At 37.5% G+C, this 27,856-nt stretch overlaps 2 pseudogenes; both read right to left on the reverse strand.

Annotated features, from left to right (window-relative positions):
* Positions 1 to 23,119: 23,119 nt before the first annotated feature.
* Positions 23,120 to 24,732, reverse strand: LOC129541480 (lupus La protein homolog pseudogene; annotated as a pseudogene).
* A 2,389-nt stretch (positions 24,733 to 27,121) lies between these two features.
* Positions 27,122 to 27,843, reverse strand: LOC129540356 (E3 ubiquitin-protein ligase RNFT1 pseudogene; annotated as a pseudogene).
* Positions 27,844 to 27,856: the final 13 nt, after the last annotated feature.

Raw genomic sequence — 27,856 nt, forward strand, 5'->3', positions numbered from 1 at the left:
ACTGGAGTGGGTTGCCATGCCCTTCTCCAGAGGATCTTCCCAACCCAGGGATTAAATCCAGATCTCCTGCATGGCAGGTGGATTCTTTACCATCTGAGCCACCAGGGAAGCCCAAGAATACTGGAGTAGGTAGCCTGTCTCTTTGCCAGGGGATCTTCCCAACCCAAGGATTGAACTGGGGTCTCCTGCGCTGAAGGTGAATTCTTTACCAGCTGAGCTACCGGGGAATCTGACCTCCACCCACGGTGTTCTTCAGGGCTTGGGCCTGTCCCCTGCTTTACCTCTTCTTAGGTGACTCATCTGTCCCTGTGCCTTTGAACATCTTTATATTTTCAACCCCCAAATCAATATCACCAGGATGGACCTATCTCGGAGCTCTACCCTCAGATATTCAACTGTTCCCTTGACATCTCTACCAAGTGTGTCAAAACCTTAACATGTCTGGCATGAAACATTAGACTTTTCTTAAAAGTCTTACTTTCCTTAATTTTCTGTGATAGGAAATGGCACCATAATTCACCTCATTGCTCTTTTACTTTGTCAAATTCAGCAGCAAGTCATTTCAATTCCAAAAAGTACTTACTGAAAATGTCTACTTCTTTCCAGTTTCATTGCTGCCTATTTTATCCACACGTCATTTCTCCGTGGTTGCTCCAGCAGGCTCTTTGCTGACTGGTAATGAAGGTGCTCTGAAGAGGTTTACTGCAGGACATGAGTGTTCAGATTCCTTTAAAATGAAAGTGTCGGCGCCTCATTTTTTTTTTTCTTCTCAGAAAAGGTTTGACATTAAGCTCTTTTCTTTCTTGGAAGGATGGGGCACTACTTTTTGAATGACTCAGCTTCTACTAAAAGTTTCACAGCATCTACTGTGAAAGAACTAGGGGGACAGAGGCAAGACAAAGAACTTTCACAGGTGTAGACTAAAGCGCGGAGGGGAATGAAGAAATTTCGTAGGGGTAGACTAAAGGCTATGGGCTAAAGTGTGTGTGTGAAGGGCAGAGAGAGAGAAGTGTCTTAGGGGCCCAAACTTAGGAGGATGGGACTTTGCTTTCCTGCAGCCACATTATGGTTAGATGGAGTGTTTAGACCAATAGGAACAAAATTCTTTGAGAGTCCCGATCTTTCATCATGGCACAGAGGGAGACAGACCCATAGTGAGGAGTGGTGTCTGAGCACTCCAGACCTGTGAGGAAGCTTGAATCATTGACCAGAGAGCACCAGCCTTCATAGAGCCAGTTCTTCCCATCCCCTATTTGTTTCTATCATCAGTGTTCAGTGAAGGTTTTGTCTGTCAGCAGAATTGCTGGTTGTCCTGCAGGAGTGTTACCTCATCAGCGGGAACATCTGGCTTATTACTCTGATGGCCCTATTTCCAGGTTCTTCTTTCCAGTTTTCATACATTTAATGTGTATGTATATAACCATAAACAACATGTAGCGTTGCTCTTTGTGTTCTTACAATTAACTCCAGGTGTATCACACTGACTGTGCCCTTTTGCAACTGATGTTTTTCATTTAATGTTACGTTTTTGAGACTTAACCATCTTTTTTTTTACCCTAGATCTATAATTTTATTTTTAAATGTCATATAGGACATACAGAAAGCGTATGAATGGGTGAGAAAAGGGAACACCTGTAACTACTATGCAGTTACAGCCCATCACTGTCACCCTGGAAACCCTGTTATTATTGTCTGAATGCTTGTGTAACCCCTGTATGCATGTGTTGAACCAGACTCTTTTTTAAAAATTACACATAAGCTTTAGAATAGTGAAATGGACTCTTGAACACCTGGTGACATGTGGGGGAATCCTTGCTTCTATACTTGGGAGGCTGACCTGAGCTAGCACATGACCCCCTGCTGAGACACCGGCAAATGACATGTTAATAGGATGACAGAACTCCCTTTCAAGCTCCTTACTGTGCCCTCTAAAGCGTTACCCGCCCTGCTGACTCCCTCAGCTCTGTGCTCTGGTTATGTTGAACTTTCTTTTGACCTTTGTGCTCTTACCTTTCTCAGATATTTTTCACTTGCCGTTTTCTCTGCCTCGAACACCCTTTCTCCTCCTTGCACAGCTTGGTCCTTGTCATCTTTCTGTTGTTAAAGGCCAATTCTTTGGAAAAGGCTTTTTTGATTTTCTCCGTTCCCCTTATTCTCTGTATTCTTGATCTCAGCCCTTGTTTGTTTCCATCACAACACATTGTTATTTGTGATTATTTTCTTAATTTGCTTTTATTTTGTATTTCCTATTTGAATATCAGCTTCTTGGGGGTGGGATTGTTTATGTCGTTCTCATAGTTTTACCCCCAGCATTCATCATGGAGCCTGATATATATCAAACACTAAAAAAGTAATTGGACTTTCCTGGTGGTTCAGTGGTAAAGAATCTACCTGCCAATGCAGGAGATGTGGGTTCGATCTCTGGGTTGGGAAGATCCCCTGGAGAAGGAAACAGCAACCCACTCCAGTATTCTTGCCTGGAGAATTCCATGGACAGAGAAGCCTGGTGGGCTACAGTCCATGGAGTCACAAAAGTCAGACACAACTTAGTAACTAAACAACAACAAAAAAGTAATTATTGATGCGAAATTTCAACAAATATATGTTGAGTGCCTACTGAGTGTCCAACCGCAGGAAATGTATCACCTCACCTAATCCTCAGCCGCCTCCAAGGTAGGTAAAGAATATCCCCATTTTAAAGATAAAGAGACAGGTACAAAGAAATTAAATAACTTTCTCTAGGGTACATATTTTGGTTAGTGGCAAACATAGTATTTGAAACTAGTTTTGAATTTGTCCTGAACTCTCTGCAAAATTGATCCTGTTAATACTTTACCAGAGCAATGTTCTGAATCACTCAACTGATGAAAGATGTGGAGGGGATCAAAACTAGGAGGACAAGGTTATAGACCTAATTAACTGCTCTTATTGGCCTAAGTAAGGGAGCAGATACACAGAGGTCAGGCCAAGAAGTATAAAGTAACAGATTTTAGGTTAGAAACCATATGCTAAAGGATTTTAATAGTTTTAGGTTAAAAAATATTAGTATTAATAATAAGTCCAGATTTTTTATAGTCACTGGCATAATAATTTCTTGCTAGTTTGACTGGAAAAAAAAAGATTAAGGAAAGAAAGGTCCTGACCATTTTTTGGAGAAAAAAGACTGGCCTTAGAAATCCTTCAATGCTTCTTTGGGTTGAAGTGATTTCATGGTTTAGTTGTTTTGACTTGGGCTTTGGGTATATTGCTTCTGGAGTCATTATTTGTTTATGTTTCAGTAGACTATTAAGGAGTGATTGCTGTGTTCTTCAGGCTTGTTTTTAATAGGATGCAACAAATTAAAAAAAGCAACTGCTTGTTATCAGATACACTGCATGCCATTTACTGTTTGAAAATGTCATTAGCAATTGAAGTTTCATGGAGCATGGAATCTTATCATTAACCATTTTAAGACTAAGATACTTGAGTTCTGAGAAATGAATTGGTAGTTATATTGCTTCAGAAGGCTTATTTGTGGACTCATATTCTTAATTTATATGCCAAAGGGGTGAGTTTATAGAGATGATTATAAATTCCCTGAACATATTCCCTACTCAGTTCTTTTGTATACATGAGTAGTCAATTTCAACATATTAACTTTTGAGTTGATGAGTAGGGAATATTTGTGAGGCTTCCCTCAATATTAAACTGAAAGTAAGACTATTTGTAACTGTGGTGATTTAAAAATTAAATCAATCATGTTCCTTCCATGATTACATATTCATTTGTAATTCGGATATGTTTATTGAATTCCTATTGAAATGAGGTGCAAAGAAATTCTGAGTGGGAAGTTACGCTGACTGAAATAGAGAGGTGGCATTTTCAAGAGTGATCATTCTAGAAGTCCAAGAAGTATGTCTGTGGCTCTTTTTTTGATTTTCTTGATAAACATTGTTAATAATCTTGGCTTAATCTTTAAAAATAAATTAATTAGATTCCAGAAAGATTCCTCCAGGTGATCTAATGCTTATTTCATTGACTAGATACTCTCCACTACCTTCTTGTCCAATATGGCAGAATTTATTAGGCAATTTAGTACATTTACCTTGGCTGTCCAGTATGTGGCATTACCTGCCTTGATTTTTCCCTGAGTCTATCTTCCCCCATGTGACCCTAAATAGCAGATCAGGTATTTGTTATACTTTCGCTGTATCCATTCTGACTTGTCTACAGATTTTGAGCTCATCAGAGATCCCACTAAGCATAGCCCCTTGACAACTACAGTGTTTTTGACACCCAGATAGTTTCTCCTCTGACTCTTGGGTATTAGATCACTCAGTTTCAGGTAGTATTTAGAGGGATGACTAATTCTACAGAACCAACCAAGATTCCTCTAGACCTGAGAGGCAAAGAAATGACTGAGTGCTGATATGCTGCAGAAGTAATTATGGTTAATATCCTGTGAAAATTACAGCCGGCTTCATACCAAGCATAAAATTAAATAGGTACATTTAAAACTTCAAAACCTCATCCATGACTTCAAAACTTTTAAATAAGATTCAAGCAAACAGTTAATTGTGAATTTACTTGTTCTTTGCCTGAATAAATAAAACAAGTTGAGTTTCTTTGGACTTCATACTGAATATCACGGGGATGATTACCATCACTAAAACGCTTGTTTCCATTGAGATAGAATTCTGGCCAGACATCGATTCGTATGTTACTCTTTCAACAGTTATTACTTGAACTAGCTTTTCTTCTCTCTGATATTTTTCTCATTTGAATAATTTACCAACAAATTTGAGGTATATCAAGGACTTTTACGCTTATCATAGGATATTTCCTTCTTATTGTAGATTAGCTTTATTAACACCTGATGTTACTTGAGAGACTCATCAACTATCGTTAAAGAGCATTTGTTAGAAACAAGAGTGTTTAGAGTTGGAATTATAATAATTTCCTTTCATTATAATAATATAGAATGGCTTTCTTACAGCTCATACCTGTTAATTCAGGTCAAAGGTATGTATGAATGATTTTCTGCTGCTGTATGAGGTAGAGTTGCCCATAAAAGCAGCAGCTGAATCACAAATTAACACCATCAAATAAAAATGTTTTTTCTGGGTTTTATGACTGGTCGTGGTACAACAGAGGCTCACAGAGAATAGTGGAGATATTAAAGCAAATGGAAGTTGGCAGGAATCAGTGGCTTCTAGAAAATTCACCTTCACTAGACCTACTGAAAAGCCCTGCTGTAAGCATTGATCTTATTTTGAATATCCAAATTCTTCATGTTGTTTTGATAATAAGGATTTCATAATCCCTGCTATGCTAAGTCACTTCAGTCGTGTCCAACTCTGTGTGACCCCATAGACGGAAGCCCACCAGGCTCCCCTGTCCCTGGGATTCTCCAGGCAAGAACACTGGAGTGGGTTGCCATTTCCTTCTCCAATGTGTGAAAGTGAAAGTGAAGTCGCTCAGTCATGTCCGACCCTTAGCGACCCTACAGACTGCAGCCTACCAGGGTCCTCCATCCATGGGATTTTCTAGGCAATAGTACTGGAGTGGCTTGCCATTGCCTTCTCCGTTCATAATCCCTAGAGTTTAGTAATTGGTTACAGGAATAGCATGGATGCTTAGGTGGTTAATGATGGACCATAAACTATTGTTCAGTTCAGTTCAGATGCTCGGTCATGTCTGACTCTTTGCGACCCCAGGAATAGCAGCACACCAGGCCTCCCTGTCCATCACCAACACCCAAAGTCCACCCAAACCCATGTCCATTGTGTTGGTGATGCCATCCAACCATCTCATCCTCTGTCATCTCCTTCTCCTCCTGAGCTCAATCTTTCCCAGCATCAGGGTCTTTTCAAATGAGTCAGCTCTCCGCATCAGGTGGCCAAAGTGTTGGAGTTTCGGCTTCAACATCAGTCCTTCCAAGGAACACCCAGGACTGCTCTCTAGGATGGACTGGTTGGATCTCCTTGCTGTCTAAGGGACTCTCAAGAGTCTTCTTCAACACCACAGTTCAAAAACATCAATTCTTCGGCGATCAGTTTTCTTCACAGTCCAACTCTCACATCCATACATGACCACTGGAAAGACCATAGCCTTGACTAGACGGACCTTTGTTGGCAAAGTAATGTCTCTGCTTTTTAATATGCTGTCTAGGTTGGTCATAGCTTTTCTTCCAAGGAGCAAGCGTCTTAATTTCATGGCTGCAGTCACCATCTTCTGTGATTTTGGAGCCCAAGAAAACAAAGTCTGTCACTGTTTCCACTGTTTCTCTGTCTATTTGCCATGAAGTGATGGGACTGGATGCCATGATCTTAGTTTTCTGGATGTTGAGTTTTAAGCCAACTTTTTCACTCTCCTCTTTCACTTTAATCAAGAGGCTCTTCAGTTCTTCATTTTCTGCCATAAGGATGCTGTCTTCTGCATATCTGAGATTATTGATATTTCTCCTGCCAATCTTGATTCCAGCTTGTGCTTCATCCAGCCGGGCATTTCTCATGATGTACTCTGCATATAAGTTAAATAATCAGGGTGACAATATACAGCCTTGATATACTCTTTCCCCAATTTTGAACCAGTCTGTTGTTCCATGTCCAGTTCTAACTGTTGCTTCTTGACCTGCATACAGATTTGTTAGGAGGCAGGTAAGGTGGTCTGGTATTCCCATCTCTTGAAGAATTCTCCACAGTTTGCTGTGATCCACACAGTCAAAGACTTTGGTGTAGTCAATAAAGCAGATGTAGATGTTTTTCTGAATAGCCAGAATGTACTTATATAAATTGGTAATATCTGTGCCACCACACTTCTACTTTTAAATAGAACCAGTAGTTTAGTGTATAAGAAATAGCTAGCATCTTTTGCAGATATTTATGTGAAAGTTGGTGAAATATTGGACTTAGAATAAAATAGTACCACCCAAGCAGACCCTGTTGCCTTAAGAAAACATTGTCTACATTATAGGATTTTCTTTTTGAAGATATGAAGCAAAAGTGAGCTTCATGGATTAATTGTTGAGGTGTGTGATGGGAGGTAACTTGTTGGTATATTCCTTTTTCTGTATTTCTCGTTGGTGATATAAGATATCAGGGCTGTTTTTAGTCTGGTACTCAGGGAATAGGCAACCATCCACTGTGTTTTTCTTTTGTTTGTATTTCACTTGTTGGGTGATTCAAATGTTTCAATTTTCTTATTTTTCCTTAAAAAGATCCTTTGTTCCTCTACAAAAGTAGACTTTTATTAGGCTTACTTCATTATTATAGGGGATTTCATTGCAATGGGCACAGACAAATCATATTAGGGAGCTAGTATGCTCCTAATTGATCTAAATGAGTTAATGACTTTCTTGCCTCCCTGTTGTTCATGCCAAAGCATCTTCTCAATGAATTACAGTTTTACTTTCCAAATTGGATTTTGTTAATGCAAGTGATGCTAAATGGTAGTGATACTTTCCTTTATTTGTGTTAAGAATTGATCTAACTGAATGCTTATTCTCTAATTATTTTAGTCACTGACTTGTGGCTACTATAATTCCACCCCTGACTGTTTGATTGTTGTGATACTAGTTTGGCCATTCTCATAATAGGTATTTTGACTTTTGCTTTAAAAATTGTAGATAATTAATGTTTTAAATGAGCCACACACTGAGAAATTCATGCTTCTGCAAATCTCTTGGCTCTAAGATATCAAGTTGAGTGATAATATAATTGCTATATCATTTAATGTACCCTAGAACAAACTTTGCACTTAGAATTCCATTGTGGCAAGACAATGCTGTAGAAATGTGTAACATTTTCAGTTTTGGGGAAAGTCTGGAATTTTCTATGCCTAACCCTCTAACACTGTGGTAAAGCCTTTTATATCTAATAGTGTCAAATTCATTTTCCTTCCTTTTCAGTTAGATTCTTTCATCTGCAATAAGTGAGAGAAATAATTAATATATGTAAACATATCAAAAGGAACAGTAGGGAAAAATGGCTCATGATGGGAGACGTATTATAAAATGGTTAAGGAAATGACTTAGAGTTATTCAGACTTGAGTGCTAGACCAGGGCCACAACCTACAGTTTGGATAAATTACTCCTCCAACATTTCATTTCCTCATCTCTTAAATGGGAATAATAATACCTACTTGCTGTGGGGTTGTACTAAGGATTAGATCAGAGTATATACCTAAAGCACTTAGCATTTTATCTGGAGCATAGTAAATATTTAACAAATGTATTATTGTTGTTGATACACTTTCAGGCAGACGTTGAGTTTTTTAAAAAATTATTTTACTGAATTATAGTTGATTTACAATGTTGTATTGATTTGTTAGTCAGAAGAGTGATTCGGTTGTACGTATATGACAGGATGAGATGGCTGGATGGCATCACTGACTCAGTGGATATGAGTTTGAGCAAACTCCAGAATGGGAGATGGTGTGCTGCAGGCCATAGGGCTGCAAAGAGTTGGACATGACTTAGCAACTGAACAACAGCATTTATATTTTCATCTTCTTCTCCATTATGATTTTTTACAGGATACTGAATATAGTTCTCTGTGCGACACAACAGGACCTTGCTGTTTATCCATTCTATACATTAATGGATAGTTTATATATAGAAAGCTTCTGATAATCCCAAACTCCTAAACTATCCCACCCTTTTTGCCTCCTCCTCCTTGGCAAAGTCTATTCTCTATGTCTGTGAGTCTTCATCTGTTTCAAAGAAAAGTTCATTTGTGCCCTATTTTAGATTCCACATGTAAGTGGTATCATATGGTATTTTAGACATTGAGTTTTATAAGCTGGTGGAGAGGTTCTTGTATATGATTGCTGCAAGCTATAAGTACCTGATTTGTCTTCTCATAACTTCCCAGTTAAATAATCTTGAAGAATATGGAAAACGATATTTAGTAACAATCTGCCCAGCTTGAGAAGGACTTTCCACCATCAATAAAATATGTAATTTTCAGGAAGAAATTACCTAAACTGATTTAATGTAAGTAGAAAGTCTAAATAGTTAATCACCTCCCAAATGACTCTTAATGCAGATAGTTAGAAGAAGTGTTTTTTCAGGTTTTGGAAAAAGATAAATCCCATTTTGTAGAACCTGTTGCAGAGCATAAAAACATAATGCTAAAATTTGTCAATTAATTTCAACTAGTAGCATAATACTGTTATGAAACTTGATAAAATTTTTGAACGCTTGAACAGAGTTTTGTGTACAAAGATGATCATCATGATGGAATGTCATTAAAATGCTTTATTTGAAAACATTTACTATCATGAGAAAATGTATAATGTTAAGTGAAATGAAAAGACATATGACATTTAGGATCCATTTTGTTAGCAAAGTATATAAAAGGAAAGTAATTAATATTACAATTGTGGATTACTTTTGTTTTTTCCCTTGTGCCTTTGTCTGTTTTCCAAATTCTCTACAATGAGAGAATTATATGTTATTTCTATACTTGGAAAAATAACATTACTATAAAAGAAGACTGACTACATCAAAATATAATCATGAAGGATATAATAAAATTGATAATATTTATGAAAGAAGATTTGTCAGACATTTTCACATGACGAGAAGGGGACGACCGAGAATGAGATGGCTGGATGGCATCACCGACTCGGTGGACATGAGTTTGAGTGAACTCCGGGAGTTGGTGATGGACAGGGAGGCCTGGCGTGCTGTGATTCATGGGGTTGCGGAGAGTCGGACACGACTAAGCGACTGAACTGAACTGAACTGAAATCTGCCTTTGGAAAGCTTGGGAGGTTTCTATTTTTAAATTTTTATTTAAATTAATTTATTTTTTAATTGGAGGATAATTGCTTTGCAATATTGTGTTGGTTACTGCTATATATCAGTTCAGTTCAGTCGCTCAGTCATGTCTGACTCTTTGTGAACCCATGGACTGCAGCACGTCAGACTTCCTTGTCCATCACCAACTCCCAGAGCTTACTCAAACTCATGTCCATCGAGTTGGTGATGCCATCCAACCATCTCATCCTCTGTCATCCACTTCTCCTCCTGCCTTCAATCTTTCCCAGCATCAGGGTCTTTTCCAGTGAGTCAGCTCTTCACATCAGGTGGCCAAAGTATTGGAGTTTCAGCTTTAGCATCAGTCCTTCCAATGAATATTTTCAGAACTGATTTCCTTTAGGATTGATTGGTTTGAGCTCCTTGCAGTCCAAGGGACTCTCAAGAGTTTTCTCCAACACCACAATTTAAAAGCATGAATTCAAAAAATGGGCCAAAGAACTAAACAGACAGTTCTCCAAAGAAGACATAAAGATGGCTAACAAACACATGAAAAAATGCTCAACATCCCTCATAATCAGAGAAATGCAAATCAAAACCACAATGAGATACCATTTCACACCAGTCAGAATGGCTGCTATCCAAAAGTCTACACGCAATACATGCTGGAGAGGGTGTGGAGAGAAGGGAACCCTCTTACACTGTTGGTGGGAATGCAAACTAGTACAGCCACTATGGAGAAGAGTGTGGAGATTCCTCAAAAAACTGGAAATGGAACTGCCATATGATCCAGCAATCGCACTCCTGGGCATACACACCCAGGAAACCAGAATTGAAAGAGACACATGTACTCCAATGTTCATCGCAGCACTGTTTATAATAGCCAGGACATGGAAGCAACCTAGATGTCCATCTGCAGACGAATGGATAGGAAAGCTTTGGTACATATATACAATGGAGTATTACTCAGCCATTCAAAAGAATGCATTTGAATCAGTTCTAATGAGGTGGATGAAACTGGAGCCTATTATACAGAGTGAAGTAAGCCAGAAAGAAAAACACCAATACAGTATACTAACACATATATATGGAATTTAGAAAGGTGCAAATGATAACCCTTTATATGAGACAGCAAAAGAGACACAGATGTATAGAACAGTCTTTGGGACTCTGTGGGAAAGGGTGAGGGTGGGATGATTTGGGAGAATGGCATTGAAAAATGTATGTTGTCATATGTGAAACGAATCACTAGTTCAGGGTCGATGCATGTTACAGGATGCTTGGGGCTGGTGTGCGGGGATGACCCAGAGGGAGGATAAAGAGAGGAGGGAAGTGGGAGGGGGGTTCAGGAGGGGGAACTCATGTATACCCGGGGTGGATTCATGTCAGTGTATGGCAAAACCAAACAATATAATATTGTAAAATAATTAGCCTCCAATAAAAAAAAATAAAAAAAAAGTTTGAATTCTTCAGTGCTCAGATTTCTTTATAGTCCAACTCTCACATCCATACATGACTACTGGAAAAACCATAGGTTTGACTATACAGAACTTTGTTGGCAAAGTAATGTTTCTGCTTTTTAATATGCTGTCTAGGTTGGTCTTAGCTTTTCTTCAAAGGAGCAAGTTTCTTTTAATTTCATGACTGCAGTCACCATCCACAGTAATTTTGGAGCCCAAGAAAATAAAGTCAGCCACTGTTTCCATTGTTTCCCCATCTATTTGCCATGAACTAATGGGACTGGATGCCATGATCTTAGTTTTCTGAATGTTGAGTTTAAAGCCAGCGTTTTCACTCTTTTCTTTCACTTTCATCAAGAGGCTCTTTATCAGTTGGATCATCCACAGCTTCTGGTAGATAAAATTCATCTGTTTAAATTTTTTTTAAGTTTTAAAGGATAAAATAGAAAATGAAGAAACATTAAAAGAGAAACCTGAGTTTAATTTTTCTTCATTTTCTATTTTGTCCTTTAAAAATTAAAAAATATTTTTAATCAGATGAATTTTATCTGCATTATCTGCCAAAAGCTGTGGATGATCCTAATTTGGAATATAGCAGTGTTCTCTAGGGGATGTTTAATGGTTGAGGGGCTTTCTCTTTTAATTTTTTTCCTGCTTCCCATAATGTAACAAAAATAGGAGAAGGCTGGTCTACCAAAAATACAAAAACAAATAACTTTTGTAAAAAAAAACTAAAAAAAAAATTTATTACAATGTGATAAAGCAATTATCCTTCAATTAAATATAAATAAATTTATTAAAAATTTGTTTGCACATAAATTTAATGAACTAATTAGAAAATACTGTTAGATACATTAAAATAATTTAATATAGTGAAAAAAATTTTATATGCTAACTTGGATCTTATGTTTACAAACTAACAAATTGAATTTAAAGCCATGGAAGTATCTCCCTGTACAATAATAGCTGCTCAAATAGTACACGAAAAAAATTAATTTCTTCAAAAGCTGTTATACTCATGCTCTTCTCCAAAGAGATTTTATCTGGAAGAATCCTAGAGTATTGATTTTCTCTCTTGTTCTTTGTCTTAATATTCTTTTTACTATGTAAGATCGCTGTAACTTTATGAATTTTTAATACCTTTTAAAATCCCTTTACATTACTTGAATTTCAAAATTGTTTGGTACTATAAGGACTATTTAAAGCTTCCATTAGGAGTTTCAGGATAACATTAATCACATGTATACACACTAAATATTAGTAATAGACATTAATCTTAGATATTCCATTGCTGAGAGGAGAGAAAACATTATTTATAAATAATAACAAACATTTAATAAATATAATAATAATATATTAATAAAATATTCAGTTCTGAAAGTTGTGAAGGGGAAAAACACTTGAGATTTTAATACCCAAAGATAAATTCTTAATATTTTGGTGCACATACTTCCAGTATTAGTCCTATGTGTTACTTACATATTTTAACAAATAGTGATTATACTATTTGTATAGCACTTTCTATATTGCTTTAGATCTTGATTTAAAAAATTTAACAATATAAGTATTTCCAGTGTTCTAAATGTTCTTCTACTAGATGACTTCAATACTTTAATATTATTATTAATTAATGTTGACTATATCATAATTTACATGGGCTTCCCTGGTGGCTCAAACAGTAAAGAATCTGCCTGCAGTGCAGGATTCTCTGGTTTGATCCCTGAATCCGGAAAATCCCCTGGAGCAGGGAATGGCTAGCCATTCCAGTATCCTTGCCTGGAGAATTCCATGGACAGAGGAGCCTGGTGGGCTACAGTTTATGGGGTTGCAAAGAGTTGGACATAACTGAGTGACTAACATTTTCACTCTTCACATCATAATTTATATACAGTGAAATTTAGATTTTAAAAATAGCTTGCAGGTATTATAAATAATGTGGTGATAGAGTTTTTCAATTTCACATTAGGGGAACACAAAATCCCCTAAAGATATACACATTCCAAAAAAAAAAAATCCATCAATTTATCATCAGAAAAATATGATTTTATTTTATCTAAAAACTTAAGTGTAAAATAAAGAAACTTGACTTTTGCTATTTATTTTTATACACTTACAGACTGTGAAGGAAGGGAGTTTGAGGGAAATAAAAGAGACTTCTAAGGTAAAGCAAAGAAACTGCAAAAAGACCAGTTGGGTAGGATGATGTGGTAGGCACATTCCTAAGATGACTCCCAGGGATCCCACCTATTGGTAATCATGTCCTGGTGCAATCTTCTTGAGAGTCGGCTGGGCTTCATGAGTTAGTTCTAGACAATAGACTATGGTTGGGACTTCTGAGATTGAATTAGAAAATACTGTGACTTCCCTGTTGCTAACAGATCCTCTCTGTGCTCTTCTCTCAGGCTTTGGTGAACAGCTGCTGAGTGGGAGAGGCACATGTGGCCAGGAGATGAGAGAAACTTCTGGCTCACATTGAGGTCTTTAGTCCAGCAGCATGTGAGAAACTGCATGCTCCAGCAACCATGGAGTGAGCTTGGGAAGTCAGTCCTTCCCGATTTGAACCTGTAGATCCTGGGCCAACCGCTTGACTGAGAGACGGTGAAGCAGAGAGTCCAGATAAGCTGTGCCCAGACTCATGACCTGTGGAGACTGTGAGCTGAAAATGTGCACTGTTTCCACCTGCTAAGTTTTGGGGTAAATTGACTTACATTTGGCTAGAAAGAAGGGGCAAGAATGAGTTCAAAGATCATGGAAAAGAGGCTTGTACTTGATTTAATAGGAAACAGCAACTTTTGCTTTTTAGGTATCTTTTGCTGAATGGATGATACTGACTGTATTTAAACACTTTAAATCTATTTAAGTACTTCCATAGAAAAGTTAGGAATATGGAAAAGTACAAGGAAAAAATAAAAATCATGCATAATTTTACCACAAATACATAATTAAAATTATTATGTTGATTCACATTTTTCAGTCCTTTCTCTACAAAATTAAATTATTCTCTAACAGTATTTTATAATCTGGCTCCTCATCTAAACATGTACTATATTTTCCATTTCATATTCTTCTACCCATCTTTTAAATGATTGTACAGTTGCTCATTATTTAATATATTGCAATTTATTTAACCAAACCTCTTAGTTGACATTAATACTATATTTTAATGCATGAAATTTGAACTGTCCCAGAAAATCAAGGTTATCAGGATGGCACTTGTATTTTGTTTCATGCTTTGCTTTATCTCATAGACATAAGTGGTAAATTTTCTGAGCTAAAGGAGGATATAACTTTTATAGCCAGCTTTCCCAGGCAAAGAGCACATTACTCTCCAGAAAATCTCATCAAGGGCATTTCTGTCTAGTGTTAAATGAAAGGGCTTAGATATAATCAAGTAACTGACTAGTGGAAATAAGTATTGGGAAGTATTAAAGCGTGAATCATCTATGACCTCCTTATTTAAATAAAGTTTTGGACTTCAGGGTAAAAGAAAATCATCTTTTGAAATGAAGCTGAAACAAAGAAATAGAGAAATGTTATAATAAAACACCTGCCTCTGTTGGCCTTAGTTGAGCTTGAAGGATCAGACAGTGGCCCTATGTCAGTGGGACAGAGACCCCATTGTGAGCACCACAACCAGCGGGGACATGTGTTGTGATATGATGTTCACATTTGACAGAGAAGTAATGTCCATAGTGACAGACTTTTTCCTGGGCTCCAAAGTCGCTGCAGATGGTGACTGCAGCCTTGAAATTAAAAGACGCTTGCTCCTTGAAAGAAAAGCTATGATCAACCTAGACAGCATATTAAAAAGCAGAGACATCACTTTGCCAACAAAGGTCCATCTAGTCAAGGCTATGGTTTTTCCAGTAATCATGTATGGATGCGAGAGTTGAACCATAAGGAAGTTTGAGTGCTGAAGAGTTGATGCTTTCGAACTGTGGTTGGAGAAGACTCTTGAGAGTCCCTTGGACTGTAAAGAGATCCAACAAGTAAATCCTAAAGCAAATCAATCTTGAATATTCATTGAAAGAGTTGATGCTGAGCTTGAAGCTCAAATACTTTGGCCACCTGATGGGAATAGCTGACTCACTGGAAAAGACCCTGATGCTGGGAAAGATTGAAGGCAGGAGAAGGGGATGACAAAGGAAGAGATGGTTGGGTGGCATCATCGACTCAATGGACATGAGTTTGAGTAAGCTCCAGGAGTTGGTAAAGGACGGGGAAGCCTGGAGAGCTGCAGTCCATGGGGTCACAAAGAGTGGGACACAACCGAGTGACTGAACAACAACAATAAATTCTTGTAGATGCAATGTTGGAATCTGAAGAATCTCAAGGCACTTTTCTCAGATGTAACAGTCTGGACCCTAGACCAGTAATTCTGCTCTTGCTCTGAAAGTTGTGAAATGATAGCTTTATTTAATTGGTGCTTTACATATATTGATGATAAAACTTTGGGTTTCTTCCCCAAAAATGAAGTGAAAAGCTTTTTGGTTTGCTGTATATGTATTTGTATATATGCTATGACTAAATCCCAGTTGTTCAGTCATGTCCAACTTTTTGCGGTCCTGTGGACTGTAGCTGAGCAGATTCCACTGTCCATGGGATTTCCCAGGTAAGAGTATTGGAGTGGATTGCTATTTCCTTCTCCAGGGGATCTTCCTGACCCAGGGATCAAGACTGCATCTCTCTTTATATCTATATATCTGCAGGAGAATTCTTGGGGCTTTGAAGGAGAGTCCAACTTATGATTGCATCAGAATTTCCATAATGCTACACATAAAGTGAAACTGACCTTACATTTCTAACAGGGCACAGAGATTAGATACGAGTGCTTAAAAAAGGAATTTTCAAGATGAAAAGCAAAGTGCAAATATTTGAAGGTGGTAGAAAGAAATGTTAGAAAATAATTGCAAATGAATACTCTTCTTAATTAACCTAGAAAAATAACTAGCTTTTTAGAAAAAAGAAAAAAGCCAGGTGGGTGGATGAATAAAAGAAAGCAGTAAAGTTCTTATATAGCTCATTTTTGATATGTCCTATTGCTCCAGTACTGTTGCCTGGAGAATCCCATGGACTGAGGAGCATGGCAGGCTACAGTCCGTAGGGTCACAGTCGGACACAACTGAAACGACTGATCATGCACACATTGCTCTAGGGAAGAAAGTGTTTTCTTGAACTGAGCAAGCCTAGATTTTGTTCTCATAGTTCTAAAGTTTGCTTTCTTTTTCACCAAATTTTGTATTAACTGCTGTTTTTAATTCTGTTATTAGTAATATTTCTTGCCACATGATTTAAATTTTCTTTTCTGCCTCCTCCCTGGTGACTCAGAAGGTAAAGCGTCTGCCTGCAATGCGGGAGACCTGGGTTTGATCCCTTAGTTGGGAAGATCTCTTGGAGAAGGAAATGACAACCCACTCCAGTACTCTTGCCTGGAGAATCCCATGGACGGAGGAGCCTGGTGGGCTGCAGTCCATGGGGTCGCAGAGTCAGACACGACTGAGCGGCTTCACTTTCACTATCGCACTGTGCCTCCTCAGTACTCATTTCCCTGACTTTTTTTCTTATCTTTGTCTATATGGTAAATGTGGAAAAAAAAATACTTATTTAAGTAATGTTTTTATTAGATAGGAGCTTAATCCTGACAGTATTAATTTCAGACTTATGTCTTAGTATATTTACAAGTTTCCTGCTGCTGCTGCTGCTAAGTCGCTTCAGTCGTGTCCGACTCTGTGTGACCCCATAGACGGCAGCCCACCAGGCTCCCCCGTCCCTGGGATTCTCCAGGCAAGAACACTGGAGTGGGTTGCCATTTCCTTAGGACACAGTAATTGAAAATCTTCATTTAAAATCTAATTTAAAGTTTAAAAATAAGAGGTACAAATGTAAATGATATCCCTAATTTCTATAAAGAGAATTGTGGGTTCTTAAGTGTTTGAGACTAGAAGGTACTTGTATTAAATCCCAGACTAGTAAAGGATATAAATTATAAAGTTACTATAAAAAATGTTTGAGAGGGAGGCTCATTTTAAATATAATTGTGATGCTTAGACTGGGCCATAGGGTGTGCAAATATTTGGTCAGACATATTTTAGGCATTTCTGTGAGGGTGTTTTTGGATGAGATTAACATTTTAAGGGGAGGGGTGGAACAGACTGACCTCTATAATGTGAGTGGGCATCATCCAATCAATTAAAGGCCTAAACAGAACAAAAAGGCCAACCAAATAAGAGAAAGTCATTAGCAGACTGTCTTTGAACTTCATAGCTACCATCAGCTTTCCTGGGGACTGTGCTTGCTGGCCTTGGGACTAGAAATGCACCGTCATTTCTCCTGGGTCTCAAGTCTGCCAGTCCACACTGCAGATTTGGACTTATCAGCCTCTGTTTTCATGTAAGCCAACTTCCATAATAAATACACACACACACACACACACACACACACACACACATATATCCTATTGGTTCTGTTTCTTTGGAGAATGATGAGTAATACAATAATGTATGTAGCATTTGCTAACAATATGCTTATTTTAGTAATTTGTACAGTGTGGATGCTCAAAAAGTAGTTGATTAATTGACTTATTAATCATTATGCTCATAGGCTTCACAGTCATATAAATAGTTTTGGACTCTGGTCCTGCTATTTAGTAACTGTGTGAACTTGGTCAGTTCTGTTCCTCAGTTTCTCCATATTTTATATAAGATAATAGGCTTCAGCAATATGTGAACCGTGAACTCCCAGATGTTCAAGCAGGTTTTAGAAGAGGCAGAGGCACCAGAGATCAAATTGCCAACATTTGCTGGATCATGGAGAAAGCAAGAGAGTTCCAGAAAAAAACATCTATTTCTGCTTCATTGACTATGCCAAAGCCTTTGACTGTGTGGATCATAACAAACTGTGGAAAATTCTGAAAGAGATGGGAATACCAGACCACCTGGCCTGCCTCTTGAGAAACCTGTATTCAGGTCAGGAAGCAACAGTCAGAACTGGACATGGAACAACCGACTGGTTCCAAATAGGAAAAGGAGTGCGTCAAAGCTGTATATTGTCACCTTGCTTATTTAACTTCTATGCAGAGTACATCATGAGGAACCCTGGGCTGGAAGAAGCACAAGCTGGAATCAAGATTGCTGGGAGAAATATCAATAATCTCAGATATGCAGATGACACTACCCTTATGGCAGAAAGTGAAGAGGAACTCAAAAGCCTCTTGATGAAAGTGAAAGAGGAGAGTGAAAAGGTTGGCTTGAAGCTCAACATTCAGAAAACAAAGATCATGGCATCTGTTCCCATCACTTCATGGGAAATAGATGGGGAAACAGTGGAAACAGTGTCAGACTTTATTTTTTTGGGCTCCAAAATCACTGTAGATGCTGATTGCAGCCATGAAATTAAAAGACGCTTACTCCTTGGAAGGAAAGTTATGACCAACCTTGATAATATATTAAAAAGCAGAGACATTACTTTGCCAACCAAGGTCCATCTAGTCAAGGCTATGGTTTTTCCCGTGGTCATGTATGGATGTGAGAGTTGGACTGTGAAGAAAGCTGATCGCCGAAGAATTGATGCTTTTGAACTGTGGTGCTGGAGAAGACTCTTGAGAGTCCCTTGTACCGCAAGGAGATCCAACCAGTCCATTCTAAGGGAGATCGATCCTGGGTGTTCATTGGAAGGACTGATGCTAAAGCTGAAACTCCAATACTTTGGCCACCTCATGCGACGAGTTGACTCACTGGAAAAGACTCTGATGCTGGGAAAGGTTGGGGGCGGGAGGAGAAGGGGACGATGGAGAATGAGATGGCTGGATGGCATCACCGACTCTGTGGACATGAGTTTGAGTGAATTCCGGGAGTTGGTGATGGATAGGGAGGCCTGGCATGCTGTGATTCATGGGGTCGCGGAGAGTCGGACATGACTGAGCGACTGAACTGAACTGAACTGAAAGTTGTTATGAGGATTAAATGAAATAGTGACAGAAAAGGAAAGCAGAAGCTTTGATTAAAGCTTGGACCATTTCCTTTGCTAACAAAGGTCCGTCTAGTCAAAGCTATGGTTTTTCCAGTAGTCATGTATGGATGTGAGAATTGGACTATAAAGAAAGCTGAGCACCAAAGAATTGGTGCTTTTGAACTGTGTTTTGGAGAAAACTCTTGAGAGTCCCTTGGACTGCAAGGAGAGCAAACCAGTCAATCTTATAGGAAATCAGTCCTGAATATTCATTGGAAGGACTGATGCTGAAGCTGAAACTCCAATACTTTGGCCACCTGATGTGAAGAACTGACTCATTGAAAAAGACCCTGATGCTGGGAAAGGTTGAAGGTGGGAGGAGGGGATGACAGAGGATGAGATGGTTGGATGGCATCACTGACTCGATGGACATGACTTTGAATAAGCTCTGGGAGTTGGTGATGGACAGGGAGGCCTGGCATGCTGCAGTCCATGGGGTCCCAAAGAGTTGGACACGACTGAGTGAATGAACTGAACTGAACTGGACCATTTACATCCATTCTGGGCCTTCCTTGTGACCAACAGTCCTATTTGTTCATAGAACATGGGGCAGGGTGTGTTTAGTTTTGTAGGTACTTTCAGAAAAGACTATGGCCTCCATGGCATTTCATAGTCTGCAGTGGATCCAGTTCGGCCTTCCCTCTCTGATGAAGCTAACAAATTCATGTTTGTCTTGATACCAGTCATAACTGGTCAGTGCTGTCAAAGTACTAATTCTGAACTCATATAGTATGAAAATTGATTTTTTTTAATATAAAACTTTTTTCTGCATTATTCCATCAATTGGAATTGAGGAAACACACAATGACAAAAAGCTTCCAAGAATTCAGGAACACTTTTAAGTGAATTTATATAAGAAATTCAGATTCTGCTCAAGGTCCCCTGAAGATCAGATAAATTAGGCTTGAGTTCTATTTCCAGGATCTGTAACAGGCAAAGTGCTACTCATGGTTCCTTGAGTTTCCCCTCTTTAATGCCTCATGCTTCCTTTTACTCCCACTATTTTTTTTTTTCTATTTCAAATGAGCCCAGGGCCTAATCCAGAAGCTCAGCCCCTTAACCATTTCCCACAAAAAAGTAACCATACACAGAATTTTATGAATGTGGTAACTCTCCAAAGATCTGAGCAATCCTATTGTTCACTACAAAGCCTATGCCATTGAGCTGACTCTACCACCTCTTTTCTGCTCAAGGCTTTCAAAGCCCATACTCCTGCCATGATCACTCACATTGATCATGTGCACCCACGATGGTGATGAGTAAAGTCCTATCTCTGCCTCTGACAGCTCTTCCCATGTGAGAAGCTAGATCAGCCTACCTGGCTACTCCAACCTGTTTTACATTCTGTCATTCATCAGTGAAATATCTACATGTTTGTGTCAAATGGTAGCACATGTGTGTGGGTATATCCATAGGCAAGATTTGCTGTGCCTGTTTAAAGTCTCCTTATAATAAGTACAGTGGTCAAGGGGCTCCAGAAGCCAACAGATTGGGACTACTTCCACAAAAATCTCTCTACAATCCATATACTTTATGGAGGTGTTATCCATCCATGGATTGATTTATTTATATTTTCTTTCTTGTCTGCTCTTGTTAACAAAAACTTAAAGTTCACCTCAGTTAAAAAAACTTTTAGCTTCTCGCTCTCTTATGACATCATTGTGGGAACCTTATAGTCAATATTTTCTCCTCACCTACCTATCCTCACTCCAATAGCATTTGCTAATGGTATTGATATTCAAAAGGGAGGCAGTCGCCCATTTTCTTCTTTCTGATTCTTCAAGAGCAAATGCTGAACATGATATTTTGAAAGTTAATAGAGATTCTTCCAGAAAAGATTGTTTTTACAGTACAGAAAATTTGGAGATTTCAATCTTTTCTAACCAGTGAACTACTGTCTATTGAACTTTCTTAATTTTTGTGGAAAAAGTAAGCATTACTTTTACTTTCTTGTTCATTATCACTGAATCCTCTTACAAAGTTGCCCTCCTCTCATGAGAAAACATGATGTATCAACCAACATTTAAGATCTGGACCAAAGCATACAGTGACTACTGGTATGTGCTGAGTCAGCATCCTCAGGGGGTGAGTTGTGGGTTTAAAATTCTAAATTCAGAAAATATCTATTGAACATCCACTATGTACCTGAAAAGTGCCATACCTGGTACTGGGAATATAAAAAATGACTAGAAACATTCCTGGTTCTCAGGGGGTTTACAGTTTATTCTCCATAGAAAAGACCAGCAAGTCAGAAAATAGCTTTGATACATGGCAGAGTATGGTAACTTCCTGAGAGGCAGTGAGAGCTGATGGGAGCTCAGAGAGGGAACAGTCCACCCCATTGGCACCAGAGATGATTTCATGGGTGAAATTTTAGTAGCACTTTAAACAGTGCCCAGCAATGGGTCATAGAGAATTTGAGGCAGAGGGCAAGGCATGGAAGTGGAAAAGTGGAGCTTGGGTATGAGAGCAAGGAATTGTGTGAAGAAAAGTAGTAAGATTTCAGCCTTCAAAGGCGGATTGGGTCTGATCAAGAATGAGCTTCAGTATTGGGTTAAGGAAATTCAGTTGCTCCTGATTCTTTCCCAACCTTTGTAGTTCTAGTGGGTTCTATTTTTATAATAGCGTGTACCCTCATGTATCCTTGTTAAGCTGTCTACGTGCCTACCAATTGTATTAGTCTGTGAGTGATTCTAAGTCCTGGTAAATCATTTATTTATCTTCCAGTCATAGACACCTTGAAGGACACTTGCCACATAGAGGGAGCTTGAAAAATGTGGCATTAAATGAAGACCATCTCAAGTTATGTTTTGTTGCATGAATATCATTCATTATCTGGAAACATCCCACACATGTATGTGTGTGCGTGCACATACACAGTTTCATAAAGCCAGGTTTAAAAAACTTTTTAAAATCTTTTTAAAAAAACTTCTTTAAAAAGAAGAAATTTTCTTCTCAGGGTTATTGATTCTTTTTTTTTTTTCATGTTTGATACATTTTTATTAGTAAATTGCATAACAATACTCACAGACATCAAAATGGGAAAAGCATGTAACTAGAAGCTGACTATAACCCAAGTAATTCTGAAAAGTCTGAAATAAGAGTATACAATAAGGGGGAATTTTTTTTTTGGACTGGATTTAACAACATAACTAGAACTGTCACCTTCATAATAATTAGTAATGTGTACAAGTCTGTATTCCTATTCAATACTGTCATTCCTTACTTTAAGATATAATTCCAGAGCCTTGCTGCTCCAAGTGTGGTCCTTGTCAAGTATGGACCATCAGCATTGACAGCCCTTGGGAGCTTGTCAGACTTGCAGGATTCAGGCTCCACCCGGACATATTGAATTACAATCTGCATTTGAACAGGATTTGATCTGAAGGTGATCTGTTTGCACATTAAAATTTGAGAGCTGTGATTTAGAGAGAGCGCGTAGTAGGAAGATAATTAGCTACATACGACCGTTACTAAAATCCAAACCAGAAATTTTTAAGATAATCATGGTTTTTACGAAATTGGTAGCTATATTTAGGAAATTACAAATAGGAAGGTACTACCATATTTAAGTCAAGGGTGGTAAATGTTTGGAAGTACAATTTTCATCCTTAGGTGGCTTTTGTTTTATAGAGCTGCGCTACGACCTGCCAGCATCATACAAGTTTCATAAAAAAAAATCAGTAAGTCTCTTGATTCTGGTTTATCCACATTCAGTACTGAAAAATTTCACAATAAGTAAATTATTTCTAATGTTATCAAGTTGCTTGAGTACAGAAAGCCAGCCTAGAAGATAAATATTTAAATACAGAATGGGCCTATAATCACAGCAGCCAATATGCTGGTTTAACATGAATTCTTTCTCCAATACTTTGGGCACAAAAATAAAAAACAATAAAACTAAGTTTATTTTTATGCAGTATACATTTTATTACTTCGTACTAATACATTCTCATATTACAAAGGCAACTTAATAGAAGAATGTTTCTTTTGATATTTGAATAATCCGAAAGAACACAAACAGAACTGCACATTAAAAAACTTATTTCGATAACAAAAGACAAGTTCAACAACAAAAAAATCTTCCTTTCTTACAGGTAGACATCGAAGTGGATCTAATTCGGTTTTCTTTTTAACAGCCTCCAAAGACAAAAGCAGCTTAAAATCTAATTAAAATGAATAAAAAATTGCTTTATTAAACTACTGGTCTCCGGCACCATTTTCTGTTTTCTGTTGTTTTGATGGAGGTTCTTCTTTGTCTGTTTCTTCTCTTGCTCTTTTTACTGTTCCAGATGCACCATTTTCATCACGTTCATCATCACTATCAAATTTAGTTTTCTTGCCCTGAAACTGTACTTTTCCTTTAGCAGACCCAGCCTGGGCAGCTTTATTTCCCTTTCCTTTTCCTTTAAATCTGCGACCTTTTGACTTCCATTTGTTTAGAGACTCTTGTTGATCTTCTATTATTTTTTTCAGTGCTTCTTTTTCCACATCCCCTTCTAGTACTTCCCAGGTGACTTCTTTGTTCCTTAGTTGTAGGTTACCATTACTGGCCTCTTTTGCTTTATCCAGTGCTTCCTTAGCTTTTTCTTTAAATAGAATTATTCCCTCTTTGGCTCCTCTGACAAACTGTATCCATTTTATTTCACCATGATTTGAGAAAAGGGTGTGCAAATCTTCTCTACACGTCTGATCATCTAAGTCTCCTGAAAATTTCAGCAAGCAGCCAATCTTTTCTTCTAGAGATTTCATTTCAGCATTTTCTGCTAGCTTTTGTTTTTCTTCTTGCTCTTGTTTAGCTCGTAATTTAGCTTCCATTTTATTTTGCTTTCTTTCTTCATTTTTTTTTGTGAAGTAATCTTCCTTGAAGAGTATTAGCAGGTCTGTGTCTTTGTACTTCTGGCCAGGGGTCTCAACAAACTTTTTAGCTGATTCAATACTATCAAATACAGCAAATATTGAACCCTTAGATGCTTTGTGCAACGTTCTTCTCATCTGAATATTTAGTACTTGACCTTTATCTTCTAACCATTCTTTTATGTCATCAAGAGCTGCATCAGTTGGGAAGCCTTTAATATAAACAGATCTGTTTTTTACATCATTTTTATACTCATCAGTCACTTCAGGGAGGGGTTTGCTTGGAGATCTTCTAATTTTAGTTTTATCTTCACTTATTTCCATGAGTTCTGCCTTTGATTTGCTCAGGGCCTCTACTATTACATTAAAGTCTGTCGTTAAACGGTTTAACCTATTAAACTTTATCATTATCTCCAAAGGTACCCAGCCTTCATCCAGTTTGATCTGTTCCTTTAAAAATTTGTCCCGTGGCAAATTGAAGTCTCCAAAATAATACTCAATTTGATGACAGATTTTGGCCTCCAGAGCAGCCATTTTTTCATTATCACCATTTTCAGCCATTCTGGCTATCGTTCAGTTCCTGGCCCCACAGAGACGCGCCACAGGGTCTCCAGCAGCGTCTGCGCTCCCCTGAGCCGCCGGCTCGCCCACCGCGCGGAAGAAGATGGGGGGTTATTGATTCTTAATTTTCTTATTGAATTCAGCAGGATACATTTTGGTACGAGTTGTAGTTTTAGCAGACTGCAAAAGCTGTTGTCAGCTTAGTGATCAAATTTCATGTTCTCAGTTTTGGGGGGCAACCAGCCAAAGGCTTTTCCAGGTTAAAATCATGTTTATTTGGCAGTACAGCTTACCCAGAAGTTTATTTATTTATTTTTTTAAATATAAATTTTATTAGAAAACTGAAATTTACAATGTGCTTATATCACTCACTGAGTACATGGCATTCAAAAACAATACCATTACAGAAAGACAACAAAAATACAAAGTCTTAATACCTATGGGATAGGGAAAACATTATCCACTGAGTCCTTAAATGTAGTAGAATTTACATAAAAAGAAAAAGCAATGAATATACAAGTATACAGCCAGTTTAAGAAGTTAGCAAGATAAATAGAATAATCATAAAGAAAGGAAAGCACCTAATACATACCAGGTATTAATGCAATAAAAATAAAGATGGAATTGAAAGACTCAGCAGAGTCAAAGCTGCCTTAAAAAGCTTCTCTAAAAAGGGAAACATCAGGTAACAATAATCAACAAGAAAAATCTTGCAAATAAACAGTATTCAAAATGAGAATTATTCGTAGAAGCATTAAGAATATAAATAATAGGAACAACTTTATGCCTATACATTCGAAGATTAGTTGTCTCATATACAGGGTTATCGTTACCGTCTTTCTAAATGCCATATATATGCGTTAGTATACTGTATTGGTGTTTTTCTTTCTGTCTTACTTCACTCTGTATAATGGGCTCCAGTTTCATCCACCTCATTAGAACTGATTCAAATGTATTATTTTTAATTGCTGAGTAATACTCCATTGTGTATGTGTACCACAGCTTTCTTATCCATTCATCTGCAGATGGACATCTAGGTTGCTTTCATGCCCTGGCTATTATAAACAGTGCTGCGATGAACATTGGAGTACATGTTTCTCTTTCAATTCTGGTTTTCTTGGTGTGTTTGCCCAGCAGTGGGATTGATGGGTTGTAGGGCAGTTCTATTTCCAGTTTTTTGAGGAATCTCCACACTCTTCTCCATAGTGGCTGTACTAGTTTGCATTCCCACCAACAGTGTAAGGGGGTTCCCTTTTCTCCACACCCTCTCCAGCATTTATTGCTTGTAGACTTTTGGATAGCAGCCATTCTGACTGGTGTGAAATGGTACCTCATTGTGGTTTTGATTTGCATTTCTCTGATTATGAGTGATGTTGAGCATCTTTTCATGTGTTTGTTAGTCATCTGTATGTCTTTTTTGGAGAAATGTCTGTTTAGTTCTTTGGCCCATTTTTTTTGATTGGGTCATTTATTTTTCTGGAATTGAGCTGCAGGAGTTGCTTGTATATTTTTGAGGTTAATTGTCAGTTACTTCATTTGCTATTATTTTCTCCCATTCTGAAGGCTGTCTTTTCACCTTGCTTATAGTTTCCTTTGCTGTGCAGAAACTTTTAATTTTAATTAGGTCCCATTTGTTTATTTTTGCTTTTATTTCCAATATTCTACCCAGAAGTTTAAAACGTTTTTGACCTGTTAGTTTTTAGTCAGTTCCACATGCCAGTATTTATAGTCAAAGTTTTGCCTAGATGTTGTTCTCAAGTTTATTTATTTGCTTCCTTGCCCCTATGCCCTTCTGTTTCAGCTTGATGGTGGTTACCTTGAGGACAATAGGTTTGGGTGGAAGCCACACCATAATGCAATCTTTGCACTAACACTGTGGTTTTGAGATAATTTAATGGTTAATTCTTACTGAGTGCTAATCATTTAACAAAGAGTAATACAATATTAAAATATATCATCCTCAGTAAATTAATACGCACTTAGAAAATCTAATGGTTTTAGGTAAAATATAGCATATGAAATTTTCATTTAAAATATATCTTATGAAAATTAAAAAAATTCAGATTTTGGATAGAAATCTATCTTAAAATATTAGGAAAAATATTCATTATTCTGAAACAGTGTCAGAAAAGAAGACCAAATTCCTCTAAAACAATTCATTCTAGTTAGCTATCCAGTTGCTGTTTTTGGTAAAATTAACAAGAAAACACATTTATAATTTTACATTGCAGTCATAGGTCAAGTAATTAGGACTGAAGAAGTATTGTTGACATACAAATTAGGTTGACTATTATATTTTCAAAAACAGTGTTCTTTCACTCATTTAAATTAAAAAAATTAAAACATGCTTAAATCTTATTCTAGTGTTCTAAAAATGTTTGGAAATATTTTTCTTAGTTTTTAGTACTGAAATCCATCCTAATGTCTTTAGCAACAGTGACTGTGACCAAATGAAATTAGTATTTTGTGGTTTTAATAGTTTATAATACTTAATTATATTTGAAGGTGTGATGAGACAGCCCCATCTTTCCATTTGGGACTATGGTCTAAAATCACAGTCCTGCACAGAGGACATACATTCTTTTTGTAAAACCATAAGGTAATGCAGTTTCAAAAAATATACGCTGACAGAAGGGAAGAATAATTTTCTGAAATTCAGCTTCACATATTGAACAAATATCACCCACATCTGAGTAAGTCACTCTGTAACTTGGTTGTGTAAAAAATATTCACAAACCTATCTGAAAGTTCTTAGATTTCCAAAAAATCCAAAAGCTTTAAAATGAGGTAGAATAAAGCCGGTAATATCCAAAGAACCTATTTAATTATACTATTAAACTCCCTGAGGCAAATAAGGTAATGAAACCAAAACTGATAGGGGATAAAATTCAGTAAAACTGACTTAATTCTTCTAAGAGCATACCCCAGGAACCCTTGACTTTAAAAAGCTTGATGAAAGAAGGCACCACTATAATAAGACTTTTTGAGCCATGAAAAGCAGTTTCAAAATGAAGTCTGTAATTCCAATAATCCAAAGTACTTCTGAGAAGTTCAAATGATCCAAAATAGGATTTAAAAAGATTAAGTTGTAATAAAGAGACCGAGAATGAAAGAGAATGGAAAAATCCTGCTAAGAATACCAGTAACCAAGCTTATTGGATCTTTGAGCACCTTTTTCTTAGAAAAGCCTGATTTGAAATTTATTTAGAGGCCCAGTTCCAAGAGAAG

This window comes from Moschus berezovskii, chromosome 4, assembly GCF_049115385.1.
Source record: "Moschus berezovskii isolate FMDL1 chromosome 4, NW_MosBer_1.0, whole genome shotgun sequence".
Taxonomy (NCBI): domain Eukaryota; kingdom Metazoa; phylum Chordata; class Mammalia; order Artiodactyla; family Moschidae; genus Moschus; species Moschus berezovskii.